The 25117-nt window shown below is 48.5% G+C and overlaps 1 long non-coding RNA gene across 1 annotated transcript; it reads right to left on the bottom strand.

Moving 5' to 3' along the window:
- Positions 1–5495: 5495 nt before the first annotated feature.
- Positions 5496–22536, bottom strand: LOC123612884 (uncharacterized). Its single transcript, XR_006720152.2, has 3 exons — positions 21525–22536; positions 10189–10330; positions 5496–6729 (listed from the first exon to the last, which is right to left on the bottom strand). It is a non-coding gene; the product is annotated as an uncharacterized LOC123612884 (long non-coding RNA).
- Between the last annotated feature and the right edge of the window lie 2581 nt (positions 22537–25117).

Genomic DNA, 25117 nt, shown 5'->3' with positions numbered 1-25117 from the left:
ACCCCTAGGAAGAGGACAGGGTCAAAAGTCATCCCGAGAGGAAATGTGTCCTCAGCACCCGAGGCTCCCGTCGCTGTCTCCAGGAAACTCACATCTAACAGTTCCGTTATTAGTGCCATGAACCCTGAGCGCGGCCCAAGCTCCGAACTTATCCAACGACACCAGCAAACACTCGGAGTCATTTACTCCTCGGTTACCCAAGGGCAGCCACAAAGGACGGAGAGAGAAGGAGCCACGTTGCAGGACCTTGGTGGGCCTTTTACGCCGCATTTACTCTGTCGGTGTGGTTACCATTTTGCCCCCAAAAGCAATCACTATGGCAACAGATGGTTTTGCCTTTAGCTGTTCAATAAATAAAAGGGGTTTGTTAAAAAAAGATTTTTTTAATCTCTTTAAATCTCTTTCAAGCTTCATCTCAATTATCTCAGAGAAAAGGCTCAGCTGCATTAATAGGGTCTTTTGAAAAAGATTAATTGGTTGTTGTAAAGTCTCCAAGTTAGACTTAAAAATCACGAAACACGTCATCCCCGCTGGAGCCAATGTTGGCTTTCTAAAAAGGAGCCTGGCTTCCCCAGAAGGCGCTGAGAATTTTGTTTCACTGTTTCACCTTTATAGAGGGGGGAGCAACAGTCTACTGCCGCCTGTAAAGAACCATTTTCCTTGGCAACCTGGGGAGCGACCCCGCCCGATGAAGGGGTCACCCCCCACCGCGGGAAGCGTGCCCTAATGACTTCATCAGGGTGCTCCTGTCCCAGAGGACTGAGGACTATCCCACATGCCTACAGCACCCAGCAAGTGCCAAGCCTTTGCTCACTGATTCATTCATTCGTGCACCCAACAATGTTTATTGAGGCGAATTCTGGGCCAGGCACTGTTCCAAGTGCTAAGTGTATTCAATGCAGGAGTGAACAAGACAGGGTCCTGCCCTCATAGGGCTGCCATTCTAGTGACAGGGACCAAATAACACATAAATACACACCGCATGTAGTAACACATCGGGGGGTGAAGAGAAATAACACCATGGAAGTGAACAGAGAACCGTGGGGCCAAGGGATTCCTAGGGAATCAAAGAAAGCCTCTCTTAGGAGGTGATGTTTGAGCAAAGACCTGACTGAGGTGAGGGGAGGAACCAAGCAAACATCTGGGGAAAACTTCCTAGGGAGAGGGAACAGAAGTCCTGACGTAGGAACAAGCCTGCTGTGTTCAAGGAACCGCAAATCAAGAAGGCTGGGGTGACTTCACCTCTGTTGGAATGGCTGCCATCAAAAAGACAAAAGAGGACAAGGGCTAGTGAGGATGTGGAGAAGAGGGGAAGTTTGTGACTATTGCTGGGACTATAAATTGGTACAGCCACTGTGGAAAACAGGATGGACGTTTCTCAAAAACTTAAAAATAGAACTACCATATGATCTAGCAACTCCACTCCTGGGAATTTATTCAAAGGAAATTAAATCACTATCTCAAAAACATATCTGCATCCAGTGTTCAGTGCAGCAGTATTTACAGTAGCCAAGACATGGAAACAACCTGAGTGTCCACTGATGGATGAGTGGATAAAATGTGATTTTAGATAGATAGAGAAAAAAAGAGAGATACAGGTATATAATGGAATATTATTCATCCATAAAAAAGAAGGAACTCTTGCCATTTGTGACATCATGGATGGGCGGTCCTTGAGGGCATTAATGCTAAATGAAATAATTCAGACAGAGAGACAAATACTGTATGATCTCACTTATACACAGAATCTAAAAAAAACTCATAGATAGAATAGATTGGTGGTTGCCAGCAGTACAGGGTGGGTGAAATGGGGGGGTCAAAAGGCACAAATTTCCAGTTATAAGGTAAATAAGTCCTGGGGGTGTAATGTATAGCGTGGTGACCATAGTTATCAATACTGTCTTGTATATTTGAAAGTTTCTAAGAAAGTAGATCTTAAAAGTTACCATCCCAAGGAAAAGAAACGTGTAACTACGTGAGGTGATGGATGTTAACTAAACTTATTGTGGGGATCACTTAGCAATATGTACATACAGCAGATTATTACATTTGTACACCTTGGACTAATATAATGCTGTATGTCAATTATAGCCCAATAAAACTGGGCAATAAACAGCTGGCATGGCATAAACAAGGTGGAGGGTGGTAAGAGATGAAGTTGAACAGATCATGTAGTCATTGTGGTAGGGAATTCGGATTTGATTCTTTTGAGGTTTCCTTTTGTCCTTGGCAGCCAGCTGTTTTACTGTGATGCGCTTAGATGCAGCTTTCTTCATATTTATCTTGCTTAGGGCTCACAGTCCTTCTGGAATATGTGGTTTGATATCTGTTTTAGAATTTCTTCTGTCATTCTCTCTTCCAATATAACTTCCGCCTCATTTTCTCCCTTCTGTCCTTCTGGGGCTTTGGATATGTGCATGTCAGACCTTTCTCTGCATCCTAATATCTCTGGCTCTTTCCTGCTTCTTCCCTCTGAGCTTCCTTCTAGATACTTCTCTTGTTCCAGTACACTAATTTTCTCCTCAGCTGCATCTAATCTGGGTATGAACCCTTAGGACCTTAACTTTAATTGTATTTTTCATTTCCAAGATTTTCTTCTGATTCTCCTTTATAGTTTCCAGTCGTCTACCCAAATCCTCAATTTGTATTTATTTCCATGACTATGTTAAGCATAGTTACTTTTTTGTTTGGTTGGGGGGGTGTTTTTTTTATTGAAGTCTAGTCAGTTTACAATATGTCAGTTTCTGGTGCACAGCATGATGTTTCAGTCATACATGTACAGACATATATTTGTTTTCATATCCTTTTTCATTATAGGTTACTATAAGATATTAAATATAGTTCCTTGTGCTATACAGAAGACACCTGCTATGTATCTATTTTATATATAGTAGTTTGTGTCTGCAAATCATGAAGTTTAAATCCACTATTTTGGATTCCCTGTCGATATGTTCTCTTTACCTCTTTATTCTCTCTCTTTTTAATATCATTGTTTTGTCTCTTTATGCACAGGTAGTTTTGATGGAATGCCAGACACTGTGTATGAAAAACATAGAGATCTTGGGGGGCACTTCCTTGGTCCAGAGGGAGACTGCATCTCCTTACGAGAGACAGCTGTGAGCACCAGCAGAGCCTGATCTCCTTCGTCCAGTCTGGGACAGAAACAATGCAAAGCTGGGCTTCATTCCTTGAAGTGAATTTCTGCCACCCCCTTACTTCTAGACTATAGTCCTGTGCAGTTTTCCCAAACCAAATATCCTGGGGGCTGGGGGGTGTCCAGGGCCTCCAGTTCCTTGCAGGCCCTGAACCCCAATGTTTGTTCTTCTCTCCGCATTGTCTATCAACAGCTCTGTTGGCTTCTTACCCTCTCAGTTTCTTTCTCCTTCTGGAAAAATGACACCTGGGGGAAAGTGATCACAAATGCTGGCTCACCTTTCTGTATTTTATTCCTCTCCCAGATCTTGGCCTGAAAATTCTTCACTGTTCTGTTAACTCTCAATGCCTTCAAATACTTTTCCTATTGTCTTCATCTCTAGCTGTTCTCAGCGGAGCTGGGTTTCGTTCTGTGTGTGTGAGAGATGGCACCTCAAAGTAGCCCCAGTTCTCCACTCCTCCCTCCGCATACATAGACGCACACACACATTATTTATAAATGATAAACATGTTCTGTGTAGTGACATATTAGGTACATTTGAAAATGGACAATGTGCACATTATTAAATAGACAGAAGGAAAGGAAATGAGAAAATATGAATGAAAGATTGAATGGCTTCCTGTCCTCCCGACTCTGGAGACTGTTGGTCTAGGAATATTTGAGGAATAGGGTGCTAACTATTGTGGGGCAGCTGGGCCGGAGTGGAGGTGGTGAGAGAGGTTGGATTCATCACGTGTTTTGAAGGTAGAGTTGAAAATCTGCTGATAAATTGGATGCGGAGTAAAAGAAAGGAGGGAGGTCACAAACAAGTCCTGTTTTGGTCCAAGCAGCTGGATGAGTGCAGGTCTGTCGACTGAGAGGGGAGGACCAGGCTTGGGGGAAGGGGAATGAAGAGTCTACTGTGCACAGTGGGTTTTAGCTTTTCCCCTAAAGAATCCCTCCATCCGAAGCTGAACTCAAGAAAGTTGATATAAATCCCAACTTCTCCAAAATCCCTCCTTGGGCTCCTCCCACCACTTCCAAACTCTGCTCTCTACAGCTCGGGACCTCTGGGCCAACATTTCTCAATCTGGGTTCTTCAAAATAGCAGTTCTACAGCAAGTTCATACCTATTCTGTGCTGAAGGAGGAGGCCGAGGAGGAGGAGGAAGGTTCTCATGACCAAGTTGGGAAATGCTGCTCCAACTAAACAGCAGGAAAGTGTTGCCGAGGTCATGTTGCTGCAGGACTGCTCAGAGCCTTTGTGATGCTCACGTGCACCACAACTCTCTAAGAAGGACACACAGAGCCTATGGCGGTTCCCAGACTTACCCTTCTGCATGCCTGCTGACCGCCCACGAAGAAATTTTGCTCTACTAAGCAATTTAAGAGAAACTGCTCTCAACTAGGGGGTCAGCAACCACAGGCCTCAAGTCAAACCCAGCCCGCCACTCGTCTCTGCACAGCCAGCAAGCTTAGGCGCTATCTTTTTAAAGGAATGGGGAAAAACCCAAAGAAACATGATATTTCATGGCAGGCTGAAAGTATATGAAATTCAAACTACAGCGTCCGTAATGAAGGTTCGCTGAAGCACACGCCCGCTCGCTCACGTGCTGTCTGGGGCGGCTTTCCTGCAACAACAGCAGGACTGGGGAGCTGGGGCCGAGACGGTGTGGCCCGTGCTCACCATCCGGCCCTTCACAGAGGAAGTTTTCCAGCCTGTGCTGCAGACCCCCCACATGGTTAAGTATTAAAATATGTGCTCTCAGAGGATGTTTAAGGCAGTGAAACTATTTGGTATGATGCTGTCATGATGGATACGTGTCAAACATTTTTCTAAACCCATAGAACATACAGCACCAAGGGTGAGCCCCATGTAAACCAGGGGCTCCGCGTGATGATGAGTCAACGTCGGGTCAGCAGTTGTAACAGATGTACCGCTCTGGTGGGGGATGTTGATAACGGGAGAGGCTGTAGGTGTGTGGGGACGGAGAGTACATGGGAAACCTTTGTACCTTCATTCAGTTTTGTTGTGAACTGGAAACTACCTTAAAAACTGTCTATTTTTGATGAAAACTCTAATTGGAAAAGATACATGCACCCCAATGATCATAGCAGCGCTATTTGCAAGAGCCAAGACGTGGAAGCAACCTAAATGCCCATTGACCAATGAATGGATGAAGGAGATGTGGTGTGTGTGTGGAATATTACTCAGCCATAAAAAAGAATGAAATAATGTCATTTGCAGCAACATAGTTGGATTTGGAGATTATCATAATAATTGAAATAAGTCAGACAAATATCATATGATATCATTCATATGATACAAATGAACTTATTTACAAAACAGAAACTGACACAGACATAGAAAACAAATTTATGGTTACCAAAAGGGAAAGAGGGGGAGGGATAAATCAGGAGTTTAGGATTAACAGATGCAAACTACTATATATAAAATAGATAAACAACAAGGCCCTACGGTATAGCACAGGGAACTATATTCAATATCTTGTCATAACCTATAAAGGAAAAGAATCTGAAATATATATATATATAAACCAAATCACTTTGCTATACACCTGAAACTATCACAACATTGGAAACCAACTAAACTTCAATTAAAAAGTCTAAAGTCTCACAGACATAGAATACAGACTTGTGGTTGCCAGGGGAGAGGCAGATGAGAAGGGACAGACTGAGAGTTTGAGATTTATAGATACTGACAGGTATATATAGAATAGATAAACAAGTTTATACTGTATAGCACAAGGAAATATAGCCAAGATCTTGTAGTAGCTCACAGTGAAAAAGAACATGAAAATGAATATATGTATATTCATGTATGACTGAAAAATTGTGTTGTACACCAGAAATTGACACAACATTGTAAACTGACTATAACTCAATAAAAAAAAAGTCTAAAGTCTATTTTTTAAGTGTATTACCACTTGTGTAAAAGGGAGAAGAAATGTGTTTGTATATTATATATAAGTGTACACGTATATTATTGACTTACATATACATAAAATATACATACATATATTTACATGTATATATAATATGTATAAAATCTATATACGTAAAATATCTCCGGAAGAAATGAGTAAGACTGATTGTCAACAGCAAAGAAAAGTGGGTAGGTGGAGGGTTCGTGTTGAGGGAAGAACCTTCTGTGGTTTATTAATTTTGAGCCGTGTGAATACATTTCCTATTAATTTTTTTAATTAAAATTGTTGAGAAGTACATTTTTTAAAAACACATACTCTCTTGTTCTGCATTTCCTCCTCCGTTCTCCTCACCAGTTGGAGAGCGGGAACCACGTCCTGTAATTTTCCGCCTTTGGCAGAACTGGAGCAGCTCTGAGAACAAGCATCTCTGCAGAGGTTTTCTTGCCAAGCGTCCTGTCCTTGTTAGGAGGTGACATTTCCAAAGGCCATTAGGAGGCACGTGAAGGATGGCAGCTGCGAGAGCATATCTATCAAAGAAACAAAGCCACTCTGTTCCTTAGGACCAGCGAGGACGGTCTGCCGCACGGAGGAACTCCCAGCGCTGGGTGTACACTGGCCCCATGTGTGCAAAGCCTCGATCATATTTCTTCTAGGAAAGAAACGTAAACCACACGGTGGGATTACGTGATGTGTTAGCTTCAGAGCGTTCAACCCTGTCAAGTGGGGATCCCAGCAACACCCCCGTCGGCGGTCGTTTTAAAAGTTAAATAAGAGCAATTGGAGAAGATAGTGTAAACTGAGACAGCTCTGTCAATGGTTAAGGCACCTCAATAATGGCAGCTTAGGGACACCATTACCATCAGGCCCACCCCTTACACGGCTGGGGGTCCTGGAGGTGAATAACAATGGAGACCTGCAAACCACACACTTAAACATTTACAAGTGAGCAGTCAAGTGGACAAAGTGCCAAGCTGTGCCCTAGCCGTCCACCTTGATAAATATACCTTGGAACAGCCTGGAAAACCCGAGATGAATTAAGATGACTCACAGTCCCAGGAGTTCTGGAATCGGGTGGCGTGGGAGGAGCTGGCCCCTCCACTGGCCCACAGCCACCCCCGTCCGTTCTCTCGCTCTCCCCTCACCCGGTTCTGTCCACCCCCTGAGAAACCTCCCGCACTGTGATGTGCAGCTCATTTGCATGTCCATCACTCATCCCACAAACAGCCAATCTGCAGCCGCCCGCTGGGTCTGCCACAGGCTCACCCTGGGGAGGGCAACCCCGGGCAGAAGCAGTCTTGGGACCACCAGGGAGGGAATTCCAGAGCCCCTAGCACCGGGAGCACGGTCTAGAAGTGGGGGCCAGGCTCGGCCCACAGACTCCTGGCCCCACGAGGAAGCCAAGGTGAGGCCCTTCTCGTCTGGACCTCAGGGCAGGACTGACTGTGACACTGAAGCCCAGGGGTTCTCACTCATAATCATCATCACGTCAGCAGCTACTTCCCGTGAGGGCTCCGGATGTGCCAGAAACTCGCCTCCGTGCTCTACACAAATTACTTTACTCAGTAACTCAGCTCTGACTGCCAAGTGGCTTATTTGCATCTCAGCAGGACTGTCCCTTGAAAGTCTGTTCCTATTGAGAAGGAGGATTTTCTACGTTCAAAGCGGAGAGCGGTCAGATCTTCGAGATGCTTCCTGGGGAAGGGAGGATCCCCCTTCCCTTATGGTGACCAAGCTACTGTTAAGAGAAGAACATGAAATTGAAAATGTCAGAAACCCAGCTCCTGTGTCATGTGACCCAGGGAGTCAGAGACAGGAGAAGAGAGAGCAGGAGGAAGTGCAAACGGACCCCTGTGGCCCACACCTCTGTGGTTGGGTCCAGAGCCTTGAAGAACCCAGAAAGATACCTGGGAGGCCCAGAAAACCCCAGGCACAGAGGAGGGATGGCTGCAAACCTCAAGGAGAACTCCAATCCTCAGCTCAGGAAAGGAGACAAAAGAAGAAGGGGCCACAGAGATGGGAACCTAGATGAGACTGAGGGAAGAGCCCCCTGCCCAGTACAGCGTGCAGGGGACCAAGCACCCCAGTGAGGGGGTGTGGCCTGACTGAGCATGTGAGTGAGCTGGAAGAAACCTGGGGAACAGCAGAGGTATCTAGAAAACTTTTTCCTCTTTGATAAAGAAAGTCATGTGAGGGGAAATGGGGCTGCTTCTAAATGGTCTGTGTGTTGAGGTGATGGCTGGAGCAGCAGCAGCAGCAGCAGCCATCTTTTGACCAGAAGAGAACAAGGTGAAGGAGGACACAACTCAAAGAGGGAAGGGGTCCTCGTCCTGAATGTCATCGTTGAGCCACTGAATCCAGAAGTGCTGCCTCTGGGCTTTACTACGTAGTTTTTTGGTATTTAAGCCTTTTTCACTAGGATTCTCCTTAGCCGGCAGCCCGAAACTTCCTAATGACAATGAACCCTTTTAAGCTTATAAATGGAAAGTTTCTCTTCTGCAAAGGGACTTCAATCTTTGATTTTCTTGGTGAAGGTAAAGGGAAGGCAAGCAGATCACCAGCAACCACCAAGGTATTTTGTGAGAGGAACGTGTCCAAGCAGGGATGGCTCTTGTGAGAGAAAAACACTTGAATGTATTTAATGAAACAAATGACAACTGGTTAAACAGCAGCCTTGATGGAGGCACCCCAGAATGGGCAATGAGGAAAAGAGGAAGATAAAGTGAGGATGTCCCGTGGTCTGTCTCCTGAGCTGAGATGCACTGAGGTGCCAGCTGGGCGATCCAGTGGGCTCTCTGAGCCTCGACGTTTCCATCTCCAAATTGAGCACAATTACAAAGCCAGCCCTGTCTACAGCACGTGAGTGGATGTAATATGGTTTCAGTCACGTCTTTCTCAGAGCCCTTGGATGTGGATCACTGCCTGTGATCCACATGAACAACCCCCTCTAGTGATCTGAGGGCAGGGGTGTTCATCTTCCAAACTGCTCTGATGAGGACCATGAGTTGGACAAACACTGCTAATCGCTCCCACCAACTCTGGACACCAGCTTGGGCCACACGCTTTCTCAGAGCCCATCCTACCCTGCTAATGACAGCCCACCCTTGGGCCCTTGCCTGGGGGTTCTCGAGGGTGTCCTGCCCACTCTGTGAACAAATCCGGTCAAATGTCCAATGACCACCACTTAAATCGCCTGTTTCCCTCCTCAGCTCCTCCTCTGGGCTCAGGGCCAGGTCCCACTGTGCCCACCAGGCGCCACCCCAACCCTGGATTCTTTCTTCCCGCCATGTGTCCGAGGTGACACAGGACATCTGCAGCTGCCCAGTGACTGTGCACATTTGATTCTGAGAAGCTGGGGTCAAAGCCAAGAACTGTCATCCATCTGCACAGTGACACACATAAGAGAACCGGTTAAAACAAATCCATTTATAGTACAAACATGGGTTGACTGTTCGTGCTCTGGGGTGTTTGCAAGTGTTTATAAACACGGTTTATAAAAATGTAATCAAACTCCACAGCCCTTGGTTTTTAAAGGAAACAAGGACATTTTCCTCTGGGTTTTGTCTTTGACTTTGCCATTAAGATGGCAGGAATCTTGGGTGCAATCACCTTTTTGTTTTCATTGAAGTATACAATGTGTCAGTGTCTGGTGTACAGCATGTTTCAGTCATACACGTTCATACATGAATTTGTTTTCATATTCTTTTTCATTATAGGTTACCACAAGATATTGAGTATAGTTCCCTGTGCTCTACAGAAGAAATTTGGTTTTTTATCTATTTTTATATGTAATAGTATTTGCAAATCTCGAACACCCATGCTGAATATTTTCTGAGTCCCCAAATCATAAATTCTAGTTGAAGCAGAAATCTTTCACTTAGAAGATACCCCTTATTGACAGAGGCAGAAAATGAATTTTCCAAGAGAATAGAGCCTCGGACGTGCCCGCCATATGGGTGGCACTCCAGAAAGAAGTGATGTCTCTTGCAATTCACAGCTCATGCCATCAGGTACCCATGATGTGAGCTACCTAGAGGCACACGGTGCCTGCAAATTTTTAAAAATAAGTCAATAAATAAATGAAGCTAATACATGAATAGAGTCAACTGACCTTGTCATCCCCCCTCTCAGATGCTCCCGGAGCACAGATGGGGCGCAGGCAGAAACAGCGATGCTGAGTCACTTCATCTTGGGTCTCTATTGATTTGCTGCCCAAACGATACACACTGGACTTGCAAGCCATTCAAGCAAGCCTGAAAAGGGCAGGGAGAAAAATAGAACATCCTGGGACAAAGCTTCAGCCACCACACTGAGAGGCTGGTCCACATGCCGGTCTCTGTGTGGGTTGGAAGCTATTTCCTCCAGGTCCGATGGATTATTCTAACACCCAAAGTTTTCCCAAAAAATGTCAGGCGAGTTTAACCACAGCAATTAAGCTGTCTGCCATCTGCGAGAGGCTTGGCTTAAGGTTTACTGAAGTTGAATCTATTTTGAAAAGAAAAAAATTAAGTCTTTCAATGTTTTGCATATCAGCCAAGCTCCGCCGCGTGAGGCCTCTCAAGAGAGGCTGGTTCTCCCTAAAAGAATAATTTAGGGCTGGAACCCTGAAATTCCAGAACCTAAGGAACACCCACAGAATGAATTAGCCCTTAAGAAACACTGTGCCTAGACTTGGGCTTGGTGAAGTTAAAACTTTACGAGGAAGTTCAGCCAAGCAGCTGAGATCAACACTCTTTACCACCTTCCCAAGTGGCAAGTTATTTTCAGAAAACTAAACTTGAACATTAGCTGAATTTCATTCTCAGCCCAGTTTCTTTAAAGTAAAGAAGTGTCTAAAATGATGACAGGAAGACCTGCGGGGTCACAGCCCGAGTGTCTGCAGCCTTACATTCTCTCAGCAAAATTTCCTGGCTGAACCAAAGCCTTCGTGCGGGTGGAGGGAGGTTACGTTTCAATTACACATGCGCCTCAGAATATTGTGATTATTGTCAGTTGCCCACCTTTAACCCAGAGTGGCTTTTATTCTTTATTGAGAAAAATACATATATTCCAGAAAGCAAAAAAAAAATGTTATCCTCTGTGTCTTCCTCATTTTTCTCCAGGAATGAGTGACAGGTTTTTCTCATCTGTGTGCTGCTGGTAAACCATCTCTTTGAGAGGAAAGTCAAAATCGCGGCTTGTAGCCTTTGCCAGTTTCCATGGTGTAAATGCTCCCACCGTGGCTGTTCCAAGGCAGCAACAGTTTAACAACCAGATCCCTCAAATTTCTGATTATTTAACAATTGGTTCTCAGAAGAGGGTAAAAGCCAGCTTCGGCTCACCACACTCTTGAAGAGAATTATTATTATTGTCCATGACATATATTACTCATCCAATCTATGCAGCCAACTTTACGAGGCATTGGTAAAGTTCCAGCAGAAAAGGTGGACCATAGAAAAGGTCTCTGCTTTAACAAGAGGGAGAAAACACAATAAAGGGCTGCAAAAACACAGTTGGATCGAGCCCTCTTTTTATGCTACATCAATTTGGAATATTCGCTCCGCTTCTGGACATAACTTTTTAAGACAGTTGTAGGATCCAAGAGTGTCCAGGCAATGAAACTAAGGTGGTGGCAGGCACTGAAACCATATGGTTTGGGGGACGGTGGAAAAGAACCGAGTATGTCTAACGTGGGATGCAAGAGATGGACCCACAGAAAGCACTTGCCAAATCCAAGATCTTTAAGAGGGTGGTGACTTGGAAGAGGAGGTAGGAGTGGCTTTCTTTTGTTCCAAAGATGCAAGCTAGATCTACCGAGTGTGAGACACACGGGGCAGATTTCTGTTCACAGAAGGAAAAGCTTTCTAAAAAATATTAAAGTTATAATATCAGGAGATTAGACCATCATCATCATAACCTCTTGTAACATTTCCATCCATTTCTCTTAGGTCACACACATTCTCTTGTCTAATTCTCCCAATGGCATCACGATTCAGGGATTCGCTGCTCCTTCATAGAAGAGGAGACTGAGGCTCAGGGAGGTCACGTAACTTCTCCGAGATCCTTCACGGCAGAAGCAGGACCCAGAGCAGCTGTCCTCATTCGAGGGTTGTTTCTCAGAATGATGTTAGAATGGCCACATTGAAAGGTGAGCACTGGTTAAAGAAGCTGAAGTGGGTGCCCTTCCCGGAGCCCCAGCACCCTGGATTGGGGGTGCGAACTGGATACAGGAATGCATTCTGTACTCCTTCGTAGGCTGTTCTCCTGGAAATGTCATCATTTACCTGTTCCAACAACCTCAGTGGGAAACAGCGTCAGTAATCCGAGCAGCTGCTGGGGCCCCGCCGCCCACCGCGGCCGCAGGACGAGCCCACCCCGGGGGGCCCGAGCAAGGTTGTCCCACTCCCAGGGAGGAGTCCAGGTAAACCTTCCAGATGTTGAGCCACAATCCACCAAAAATGAAAATATTGCTCATTCAGAGATCACAGAACATAATTCTGAGGAGAACAAGGATTTCTTCTCCGGGGGTTGTTACGGGTGGTCACAGATTCAAGAAGGCTCCAGAACATGGTAGAGATTCCTCTCTCTCTGCATTGGTCCACCCACTGCCCATCCAGCCACTTGCATCCCAAGGCCCGCACTTAACCCAGGGCACAGACCGTAAGACCGCAGGCTCCTGCCACTGGGGTCTTTCTCACGAATAATTGTCACTTTGTAGATGTAAGCTGCAATCCCCCCATCCATCCCCCTCATCACAGACCTGAAGACGTTTCAGGGGGTGGAAGACGCCCCTAGGTGGGCTAGTCATGCGGATACTGGATGCTCCTCTCAGTTGACCCTGAACTCAGGACATACCAGGCCAGCTTAGCTGTGTGGTCCTCCCTCCCCGCCCCGCGCAGACATCCCTCGGGGGAGCTGACTCCTGGCCAGTGAGCGCTGGCAGCCGAGCTTGCCTCTGGCGACACAGACAGCCCCCAGCCAGGGCCGTGCCTCCCGGCGGGCCCGGCCCTGCTGCCACTCGTGCTGTGACGTAGCGTCTCCACTCAAGGGCTAAGTGCTTAGCGAGTGTCTTATCCTCTCAAAGACGACAAACACGTTACCCTACAGCTTGGGAAGTTCTGGCCCTTTTGGACAACGTGGGGGGATGAGTGGAAAATGAAACTTCACTGGGAAGGCATTGGACAGACTCCAAATAACACAGTGAGAACCAACACAGAAAACCAGAATGTTTTCTCTGCACACATGTGCGAACCCACAACCGGCTCCTGGGGGGGAACACCGGCACCACACTTTGCCCCTAAACAAGGTTTTCCATCTTTCTGGATTTGGGCATCTGGAGATGGTCCCCCTGGTGACTTGCTGGGGAAGATGCTGGAACAGAAATGAGGCCGCCACGCAGGCTAATGTGCTGTCCATCAGTCCAGTTGTTGCCCCTTCCCCTCCCCCTCCCCCCTAAGAGTTTGGCCTTCCAGCCCCTGGGAAGGCAGGAGAGCTGGCAGAAAATGGCCGGGCTCTGGGGGAGAGGGCAGCTTTCCACCAGTCTTACCCTGACTACGTCTGCAGCCAGGGTGCACTCTGGGTATCCCTACGGTGGGCCTCGATGCTTCTGCAAAGAGCTTGACCAGGGCTCAGGGTCCTGGCATCTCAGCCCTCAAGTCTCAAGAGCCCAGCAAGGGGACCCCTGTGGCCCCTCTGAGCACAGCACAGCTGCACGTGAACCGGCGGGCCCCTCGCCCACAAAGCAAGCCTCAGGGTCTCCCCATCCCCGGCCCCTCGGTGGCCCAGCCAAAGGCAAGGGTTGGGAATGAAGCATGGAGGCCTGTCAGGCCTCCTGAGACCCTCCTCCAAGTGTCACCCCTCTTCCAAGTGGCTCTTCCCAGTCCCCAGGGAAACTGAGACCTCACGCCCCCACGCCCCCCCCAGCCCAGTCATGCCTTGGTTGCATTCAACCTTTTTAATGGTTACTTGTTAGGATGGTTAATCTCATGTGTCAACTTGGTTGGGCTACAGTAAAACCAAGTTTGGTCAAACACAGGTGTGGCTGTGAAGGTATTTTTTCAGGTGTGATTCACATTTAAATCAGTAGCCTTGGAGTAAAGTCGATTTCCCTCCATAATGTGGGTGGGCCTCGTCCAAGCAGTCGAAGGCCTTAAGAGAAGAGGCTGAGGTTACTTGAGGAAGAGAGAATTCTGCCTCTAGGCTACCTCTGGACTCAAGCTGCAATATCATCTCCTCCCTGTGTCTCCAGACTGCTGTTCTGCCCTGCAGATTTTAGATTTTTAGATTTTAAGAAGAATAGATAGTTGGATATACACATATATATATATATAAAATTCATGAATCATAGGAATCTGTGCTATAAGTATCTGTTCTCTCTCTCTATATATATATAAACCATTATATTATATATTATATTATATATACATAGAGAGAGAGAGAAATATGCACATTCTATTTGTTCTGTTTCTCTGGAGAACCCTGACACTCACTGGTAGACAGATGGGACTCCCTAAAATACTATCTGGATAATAAGTCAAAAATGGGCACAAGCTGAGTCTCTTCTACCTCCGTGACCCCCAGCAGGTGCCCAGCCCCTGACTTGCCACAAAACACGTCCTCAACACACACACATTGGACAGACAGGGCCCCCAGACCGAGCAGGGACAGGGTGAGGTGTGGGAAGCTGGCCACGCAGGTCACGCCCCGAGACCCTGGCTGCCTCCCGGGTGATCTGCAGGGAGAAGTCGTTGGTGCACGTGCATGGACACCATCCCTCCCACCCTGACACCCACACCCCACAGAGCCAAGTGCCTGACTGGCACCATCCAAAAATCTTGCGGTGCTCATTTGGCATGAATGAGGTCTGAGGATGGTCTGCAAATTTCAGTTGACCACACCGTCCCAGAGAGAGTCAGAATCTTCCAGATTCCTGGACCACGGGCTGTTCTGTCCAAAGTCTAGGCTCCCTTCCGACAGCCCAGGGCCGCCCAGAGCAAGGGCGGTCCCTCAGCGCGGGGAGGGCAGCCACAGCTCGGCCTCTCCAGCAAGGAGGCTTCTCCCCGACGGATGAGGCCCCGGGTCCTCTCCATCCCGACAGTGCTCACCATTTCCTGCTAATCTGGGAGGAAACAGGTGCTGATGTAAAACCCCAGCCACTTGCCCCAGGGCCTCGCCACGCCACCTGCGGCTCACACCCCCGGGGGTCCTCAAAGGCACGTCCTCTCTTGGCCCGCTGCTCTTGGCTTTTCCTGTGCAAAATCCCAACAGTGGCCCCAGCTCCTTCCTGGGGCCTTGAACGCTGGTTCTCCTTGAATCCGCAGCAGTCCCCAGCCGCCGCTGTTGGGAGGGACTTCCCTGCCCCTCCCTGCCCCCACGCAGCCTCTGGTAAGATGTGGGCCCCCCGTTTCCCCCTCCTCCCCCATCAGCATCAGAGTAAACAGAAGAGAAATCCAGGCAAGAATCTGAGCACATCTCAGAACACAGGAGGCTGGGAGTGAAATTCTTGATTTGTTCAAAGAGCTTTGTGATGGCCACACGAAGTGGAGAACTGGGGGGGCCGCCAGGTGCCTCCTCAGAACAACCCACTGAGATTAAGCAGCTGATAAAAGAACGTGGTGGGTCTAAGGGCCTCTTCAACGCTGAAAAAATAGGAGGTGGGCCCCGGGTGGGTGTTGGAGGGTGGGGTGAAGGGCAGATAGGAGAAGCCATCAAGTCCCGGGGGTCCCACGTAGGGGCTGGGAAGGCACCTTCGACTTGTGGCTCCTTCTCTCCTCCAGAAACCATCAGAGCAGACCCCTCCCAGATCCCCGCCCCCCGACTGGCACTGCTCAGCTGAGGACCAGGAGCCGTGCAGGGAATTTGGGGTACTCAGGACCCCCCGCCGCAAGACAGCGAGTGCAGAGCAAAACAACCGCTTTGCATGCCCAACCTTGGAGCCCGGACCCGAGCATCTCTGCCCACCCGTACCCCCTTCCTCGGTGGGTGGCCTCGCGCCCACCGGGGGCATTCCCTGCAGCTCTGACCAGCCGAGCATTCCGAGGGCAGTTGTTTGCAGCTGGCTTCCCACCAAAGAGAAGCACCCAGAAGGAAGTGAGAGCGGGGCTGAGAGTGGGAGGCGAGGCTGGTGAGCCCTGTGCACACTAGAAGTTTCTGTCTTCCTAAAATTCACCCCAACCACCTCCATTAGGCCTTTTCTCCAACCCCCAGGGAGACAGTATCACCCTGCTGATAGTAATACTTAGAAGATAAGGGTTGGAAGAAAGTGAAATTTCAAATCTCCCAAAAGGAAAATGTGGATTACCCACTGTGTTGGTTTACCCGGGCCGCCTGCGTGAAGCGGCACCACCTGGCTGTCTTCCGACAACTGAAGTGTCTCCTCTCATAGTTCTAGAAGTCCAAGGCCAACAGCAGAGCAGGGCCAGGCTCCCCCAGAAGGCTCTAGGGGGCCACTGTGTCCTGGGCCTCTCCGCCAGCTTCCGGGGGTTGCTGGCCATCCTTGGGGGTCCCTGGCTGGGGAGGCCCCACCCCATCTCTGCCTCCGTCATCACACAGCGAGTCCCGGTGTGTCCATGTCTCCTCTCCTCGTCCTACAGGGACACCAGTCATACTGGACTCGGGCCCACCTCACTCCAGTCTGGCCGCCTCTTAGCTAGTTGCATCTGCAACAACACTTCTTCCAAACACGGGCCCACGCACAGGAGCCAGGGGCCGGCGCCTCAGCGTGCCTTTCTAGAGCACACGACTCAGCCACAGCACCTACCACGGAACAAAACCAAACTCTCACCGGGGCTGTCAGAGGGACAGCGGGGAACCGCTTGAATATTCTGAAGGAAAAGCATTTTAACCTAAAATAGTGAGCTTTGTGACGAAAAACTAAGTAACTTACAGAGGAAGTGACGTTATTCTCATACACACATGATTTCAAAGAACTTATTCCACAGGGGCCTATTTGAGAAAATCTTTGAGGCATTTACTCTGGCAGGAAGAAAAAAAAACCAGAAGAAGGCAGGAGGATAGAATAAGTGAGGATCAGTGTAAAATTCAGCAAAAGAAAAAAGTGTGGTCAAAATTAGCCGTGAGTCCGAAATATTATGTTCCTCGTGCCTCAGGCCAAGTTCCCAGCAGCAGAGCCTGGCAGAGGCTCTCGTGAAGGGGTTGCAGGGCTCAGGGGAGCAAGGGAGGCAGGACTGGGCTGGAAATGCAGGGAGCGGCTGGAGTCCAGCTCTGACCAGCTCACCGGTGGTCAGTAACTGGCCAAAGGCTGTCCAGGGCGAGGCAGACCATGGGGGCCTGGGAGCTGTTAGCAGGCAGCTCTCAGCCCTCTGAAGGGCCCTTGGGGGGCACCAGCAGTGCCCACTATGCAGACTGATGTGGGAATAAACTCCAGATACAACTGTGTGAACAGATGTCGGGGGCAGGGGTGGGAAGGCCAGAGCGAGACCACAGGGAAGTGAGAAGGTTCTTGTCTCATTTGGGGAGAAGACAAATATAGCAATGACCTTTCAATACTAAAAGGAAATTTATGCAGATGTGGGGCTTAATAAGTTAGGGGTGATGCACAAAGGGGTCAAATTAGGACAACGACTTTTGAACCAGCTACGTGCAGGGTGGCTGGGAGCCGATAGCCCAGGGCTTTGGGGGCACCCCGCCCCAGCAGGGGCTCCAGGTGCAAAAGCCACGCCCAAAGCAAGGCGGGTACACCCCTCCCCTGCAGGGTCTCGCTAGACTGTGGACCCTAGGCTGGAGTGCTCCCCACCCAGGGTCCAGTGTGGTCAAGTCAATCCCCAGCCGTTCACCCCCTCACCCCAAGGGGCAGGTCACCAAGGACATCTGAGGACAGCACAGACATCCTGCTGAACACTTCCTAACACGTGCTCATTTTTTAACTGAAGTCTTAAAGGTATTCACGCTCTTAGACTCAACAAGTCCACTTCCAGAAACAGACATGTGCTCAAAGACTTGCGGGTATGGAATTCTATCATATTTCATCATATTAAAAACAGAACCAGCCTACGTGTCTGACAGCAGGAGCCTGTTGAAATAAACTAGGGTGGAGCAGGTGGGCAGGGGGTGATGGGGGTGGGGGCCAGCGAGTCAAGAGGTCCAGCCCTGGCTCAGGTCCAGCAGGCCCCCTCTTAAGCCCTGTGAATGTCCCAGACATGTTCCGTTCAGTACCATTTCTCATCTGTAAAACAGAGACAAAAGTAACACCTGCCCATTTCAGTCCTGTCTCTCCCACTAAGCGCAGCTATAAAACCTGGACAGAATTCATGAGCACTCTGGAAAGTAAACGGCGGCAGGTAGGCGACCAGGAAAAAAGGCCAGAATTCAGAGGCTCACCCAACCGAAGGGGAGTTGACCATTTCTTCTTCCCACCAGTGGCCTGAACTCAACCAGCTGCCACCCCAGGGCGCTCATCAGGGTGGACAGGGAGCCCTCCGGGAGTGGGGAAGGGGCTCTCCTAAGGCTCTGATTGTGGGAGGAAGCTCTGTGGGTTTCTTCCTTTTTTCCTTTTCTCCCTGTTTCCAGGCTGGTCCCTAAGCAATTCCATGTCCATGACAGTGAAGAGGTCTCAGGAGTCCAACACTCAGGGTGGGAACCAGAATGCCCTGCTTGCCTCAGAGCTCTGCTAGGTGCTCCCCTGCCCGCAGTGCTGTTCCCTGTGTCCCAGCGCTCCCCCAACCCAGCTTCCCTGAGCAAGTGCACCTCACAGGAGAGGACTTCTCTGCCAACCTGTCCAAAACCAAAGCCACTTCCGCTCTCGCACTTGTCCACCTGGAGAGACTCAGTGCTGGATGTACCCAGAGCTGCCTGCAAGCTTTCACGCCCTCAGCCCTGTGTTTTGAGTCAGCCTATCCCAGATGGGTTCCCAGATGTATCTGAAAGTCCATGGTTTGGGTTGGCGGGTGGAGGGGGGTTCCTAACTAGTACTCAGGTGGCAAACCACAGGTCTACCCCTTCACCCCTTACCCCTGGGCACTTCTCACTAACTGCCATATCTTAAAATTGCTTACTTATCATCTGTCCTGCCTGCCCAAATGTGAACTCCTTGGAGACAATGACCCATGGCCATCTGGTTCTATTATGTAGCCCCAGAGCCAGAAGGGGTCCTAACCCAGCAGGCACTTAATAAACTGGTGTTCAATGAATAAATACAGGGATGGTTGGGATTCTGAATAAGCATTCATTGCTTTGATGATAAAAAGTTATTCTAAAATAAAGTCTTTAATCTCCAGCTAGGAACAATAATTAAATCCAGTATTATGGAGTCATACGGGAACAGACACATTTCTATATTTTCAAGGTGCTACAAATGTAACCTGGATGTTTAGCAAAGTGGCCAGGTGTGATGAAAATTACAAAGGTAGTCATACCCCTTGCTAGGACTCCAGTGAAGTCACTGAATAACCAAATGAACTGCAGAGACATTGTGCAAAAATGCCACAGCAGTGGATTTCTAGGGCAGTGAAACTATTCTGCATGATTCTGAAATGGTGAATACATGTCATTATGCATTTGTCAAAAGCCATACGAAGTACAACACAAAGAGTGACCCCTAATGTAAATGAGGTCTTTAGTTAATAATAATGTATCCATAGTGGCTCATTGATTGTAACAAATACAGCACTTGGACACATGCTAATAACAGGAGGAGCTGTGGGAGGGAGTGGGAAGGGGTTTCTGGGAACTCTGCACTTTTGACTCATTTTTCCATAAACCTAAAACTGCTCTAAAAAGGTCTATTAATTAATAATAAATTTTTAAAATTTTAAGCTACAGCACTGTTTATAAGCATGAGCGGCTGGAAACCACTTGAGTTCATGGTGATCCAGAAATGATGAGGGAACTACTAAGATAATGTGTGCTTTGCAGAATACATGATGGGTTTTGTTTTAATCTCATGCACACTGATTTTATCTTAGGCTCCACACCCTTGAAGAAGGTCGGATTATCACCCCTCCCTCCCGAAGGAGACAGCAGGGTCAGGTGGAGAGATGGGAGGGTTCCCCTCTGGTCCTAAAGCTTCAGGGGACTCAGACCAGGTGTCCTGGCTCCAAGCCCATGGTTCTTCTACCACATCATATCATACATAAAAAAGGGACACCAGAGAGGATTATGCTGCTGCATAGAAAACCAGATAGTGGCAAAAACTATAACATATGACAGGGAAATAAAACAGGACTCAAGGAGAAAATCTGAACTAATGCTGGAAGAGATTTTGAAGTTAAAAAGTGGTTAATATGATTGAACATTTGTCAGCTGGTTGTTAGGGCTTTATGAAGATGGTCAGGTTTATAATGATCATCTTTTAAAGAGATTCATAGCTCAGGGTCCCATAAATAGACATTTCTCCAAAGACATCCAGATGGCCAACAGGCACATGAAAAGATGCGCAATACTGCTAATTATTAGAGAAATGCAAATCAAAACTACAATGAGGTACCATCTCACGCTTGTCAGAATGGCCATCATTAAGAAGTCTACAAATAATCGATGCTGGAGAGGGTATGGAGGAAAAGGAACCCTCCTACACTGTTGGTGGGAATGAAAATTGGTGCAGCCACTATGGAGAATAGTATGGAGGTTCCTTAAAAAACTAAAAATAGAGTTACCACATGATCCAGCAACCCCACTCTTGGGCATATATCTGGAGAGAACTCTAATTCAAAAAGATACATGCACTCCAGTGTTCATAGCAGCACTGTTTACAATATCCAAGACATGCAAGCATCCTAAATGTCCACTGACGAATGGATAAAGAATATGTGGTGTGTGTATATATATATAAAATATATATGTGTGTGTGAATATTACTCAGCCATAAAAAAGAATGCAATGATGCCATTTGTAGCAACAGAGATGGACCTGGAAATTATAACATGAAGTAAAGGAAGTCAAAGACAAACATCATAACACTTACATGGGGAATCCAGAAAAAAAAGATACAAACTTATTTACAAACCAGAAATAGACTCATAGACATAGAAAACAAACACGGTTACCAAAGGGAAAAGCAGGGAGAGAGGGATAAATTAGGAGTTTGGGATTAACAGATATACATCACTATATATAAAACAGATAAATGGCAAGGATTCACGCTATAGCACAGGGAGCTATATTCAATATCTTGTAACAGCCTATAATGGAAAAGAATCTGAAAAAGAATATATGTATATATAACTGCAGTTACATGTATATAACTGAACCAGTTTGCTGTACACCAGAAACTAACATTGTAAATGAACTACACTTCAATTAAAAAGAAAAAAAAAGCTCAGGGTCCCAGGAGTTACTCTTACTGGTGCTGAAATGCCCTGACTCACCAGCGACCTCTCTGCTGTCTCTTGTCCCCTGACTCGCATATCCACGTGGGCCTGGCCCTCAGGCAGTCAGGATCCTAACCCATGATTCCTCTGCAGGATCCTCCCTCCCTCAGCCTGTGTGCTTCCCCCCTCCCCCAGGCTGTACCTGCAGGCTTAGATGAATCTTGGGTCATGACAGCCATTTGCCCGTCAGAAGGCCTTGTTAAGAATGACTCAGTGCCGGGGAGAAAGCAGCCTCGTGACTCAGGCGGGTCCGGCTCTCCTGCGCAGTCACCAGGCAGGCAGCGGGGATTCCGTGGGTCCTGGGGAGGGCTCCTGGGGCTCCCCAGGTGATCCGGGAGAAGAAAGAAGCTGAGGTTGTGCAGCTCCCGGCAGCGGCCTCCGGGTCCTGCCACTCACCACATCACCAGCGGGACAGGGAAGGAGCAGTTACAAAGGGGGGGCCACAGTAACATCAAGGGTCACCACCGTCTCCGTTTCAAAGAAGGCACTCAGGGCAGTTTAGTGAGTCACTCTGGGGTGGAGGAGCTCGGACCCAAGGCCCTTGCCCAGTTCTGAAGGCATGAGAAGACCACCCTCCCCCAAAAGCAGTTCACCCCTGGCTTTGATGCCAGCTCTGGATTTGAGGGGGCTTGTGAGGCCCCCTAGACCTCCTGCCATCAATACCACACTCAAAAGTTGCCCTCTGAGAGGCCTTCAGGGGCCACCAGTCTTGCCGGGGAAGTTGAACACATGTGGACATTTCTTCATGAACCCCAGTCAGCCAATCTGCCAAAATGAAAGACCTCAGAGAAACAGAAGACTTGCGCACACTCCCGGCCAACGAGATCACGTACATCCAAGAAATGCAGGGAGGGGTCACCCAGCATCGCTGTCCCACGGGTTAAAAAAATAGAGGGTTTCTTTCCCACCCACCCTACTGGTAATGACCGATTTCCTCCAAATTGTTGCCCAGAAAACGGTATCAGATCTTCTTAAACACACACACACATGCACACGCGTGCACATGTGCACACAGGCACACACACGCACACGCACAGATCCGTGTCCCAGGAGAGCATGTCTGGCTGGAGGCGGCTGGAGGCACAGAGCTGTGAGTCCAGACCCACGCTGATCCCAGCCGCACACGCCAATCCCAGCACCTACCTTGCGAGGAAGCACCGGAGACTGAAAAAGGCTAAAATAGGAAATCTAATTAAAGAAATCTGACCTTTTGTTCTTCAAATAATTGGGGGTGGGGGCAAACTATGATTTTTGTCTGAGTCTATTTACGGTATGTTTCCATTTGGATAAAGCATCAACAATGGAAAAGGAAACGGTGCCGAGAAACCCCAAGTCAGTTTTCAAAGGAAGGGGAATCCCTTTTGGACGGGCTGTACCCAAAGCTGTAAATAGCCGACCTTGGAGCAAACGCGAAGGAAACCAACGTGTGTGCCAAAGAGCGTGGCAGCAGGCGGGGGGGGGGGGGGGCCGGGGCCGGGGCCGGGGCCGGGTGTGGGGGGCCTCACCTCCCAGAACTTCCCCATCTCTTGTGGCGGCAAGAAACCATCCACAGCATGAGGGCGGTGGACTCGACGGGAGCGGGAAGAGGTGCTCCTGGGGACCAGGTAAGACCCTCTGCCACCGCGGTGCCCCCGCACGGCGCACACCTTGAATGCATTCTGTGTCACTGTGTGTGTTTCCGCTGCAGGCACGGGGCACGTAGAGGTTGGGGACAGAGCGGAAGAAGCACCCTTGCTTTATGCTCTGCATCTCTGTGTGCCTTTGAATTTTGTGCTGGAAATCGTTTGTGAGTGTGTCCTTCAGGTGAACTGTTGTCTTCTAGGAGATTCAAGCACGACTTTCTAATCTCCAGCGAGAACCCACTGTCCTGAAACACCTCCCCTCCCCGCTCACCCCAACACACACCCCACGGCGCGCACACACGTGCACACGCACACGCACACACACACACACACTGTGCACCACACGTGCGCACGCACACACCTCTGGCCCACAGGATTCCTCCCGCGGTGTGTCTGAACTCAGGCGCTGGGCAGGGCTCAGCTTGCAAAGCAGGTCAAAGTCGGGTCATGATGCGCCCACGGATGGGACTGGAAGGGCCATGCCTTCTAAATCTCCAGGATTCAGTGCCATCTAGAGGCTCCCCTGCTGCACTGTCTCCCAGCTCTGGGGTGGAAAGGGGATGCCAGAGGTGGGCATCAGGGAGGGCATGGGGGCCTGTGATGCACAAGGAAGGGGCCCGTTTCTGAGTAGGACTCAGGGGTTGGGGCTGCCCATTCGAGGTGCTGGCCCAGCCATCAAGGCAGCTGGATGTGCTCAACGCCCTCTGCGATTCTGTGGCTGCACGCACGTGCGGGCACACAAACACACACACACACGCGCATACATTTATTCTTTTTCTAATTACAAAAGTAAAGTATTTGTGGGGGACAGGGTAGAGCTCGATGGTAGAGTTCAGGCTTAGCATGCAGGAGGTCCTGGGTTCAATCCCCAGTACTTCCATTTAAAAGGAAAAAAAGGAAAGTATTTGAAACGATGCCAAATGTCATTAGTCATCAGAAAATACAACTTAAAGTCATACACACCCACCAGAGCACTCCTACGAGGAACACCAAGCCCTGGAGAGACCGGAGCCATCCGACTCTCGGATCCCACACATCAGGGTGTAAACCGGTCCTTCACTGGGGAAAGCTGGTGCCGTCTGTGGGAGCCGAGAACGTGCAGCCCTCGACACCACAGTCCCGCTGCTGGTGCCCAGTACAAAACCAGGCACCCAGACCTCTGCCCCTCCACAGGTGGATGAAATAAGGGCCCGGAAGACCCCTGCAGGGGAGGTGGCTCCCAGGCACAGTGGCATCTCAGCAGGTATGGCTGGCCCCCTCCACCTGCCCTTCCTCATCACAGACAGTTTGGCCCCCAGGGGACGCTGGGGGATGTCTGGAGACATTTTTGGTTGGCACACAGGGAAAGAGATGCAACTGGCATCTAGCAGGTGGGACCAGGGATTCTGCCAGCATCCTCCAGTGCGTGGAGCAGCCCCCACAGGGAAGGACGCTGTGGTCAAAGTGTCAACAGCGTGAGGAGGAGAAACACTGCCTTAAATGCCCAGCTGTGGAGCAGTGGTGTAAATCATTCCTGCTTTTAAATCAAGGGACGTTTTAGCTAAAAACTTTCGGAATGAAAAATTCTAAATAGAATTAAGCAGAACACTGCTATAATGTAAATACATCCAGCCTGTATTGAAAAGGACAAAGCTGCAAGACGAAAAAGTCAGGGAATGAGATCATGTGTTTTCCCAGGCTTATGTGCAGCCTTTAATGCTTCCTTCATCAGCTGGGGAACCAAATGCTTCTATATGGAACCATTCAAGGAGCTGAAAATACATCTCTGCGTATTCTTTTCTCCCCTAGGGCTAGTGTCTTATTCCTTTTGCCTAATTGGGTAATTTGAGTCATTTAATTATTTTTAACTATGAGATTGATGATTAAAAGGTCAACACTGTCAAAATGAACTAGTCACACGATCTGTGATCATCAACATTAGCCGTGAAAATTGTTTCTCCCCACCACACATTTATTGAGCCTTTAACAATATTGCATAGAATGTGCTGGATGTCATGGGAGGCAGAAAAGGAGAAGACACGGTCCCCACAAATGAGGAATTCTGTGTATTCATTGTTTTGCCAAAGGCGTTCGAGATTGGTGGGTCTGTTTGATGTTTTAGAAACATTGAGGG

This window comes from Camelus bactrianus, chromosome 1, assembly GCF_048773025.1.
Source record: "Camelus bactrianus isolate YW-2024 breed Bactrian camel chromosome 1, ASM4877302v1, whole genome shotgun sequence".
Lineage (NCBI taxonomy): Eukaryota > Metazoa > Chordata > Mammalia > Artiodactyla > Camelidae > Camelus > Camelus bactrianus.
The sequence above is the reverse complement of the archived record's forward strand: the minus strand, read 5'-3'. Positions and strand labels throughout refer to the sequence as shown.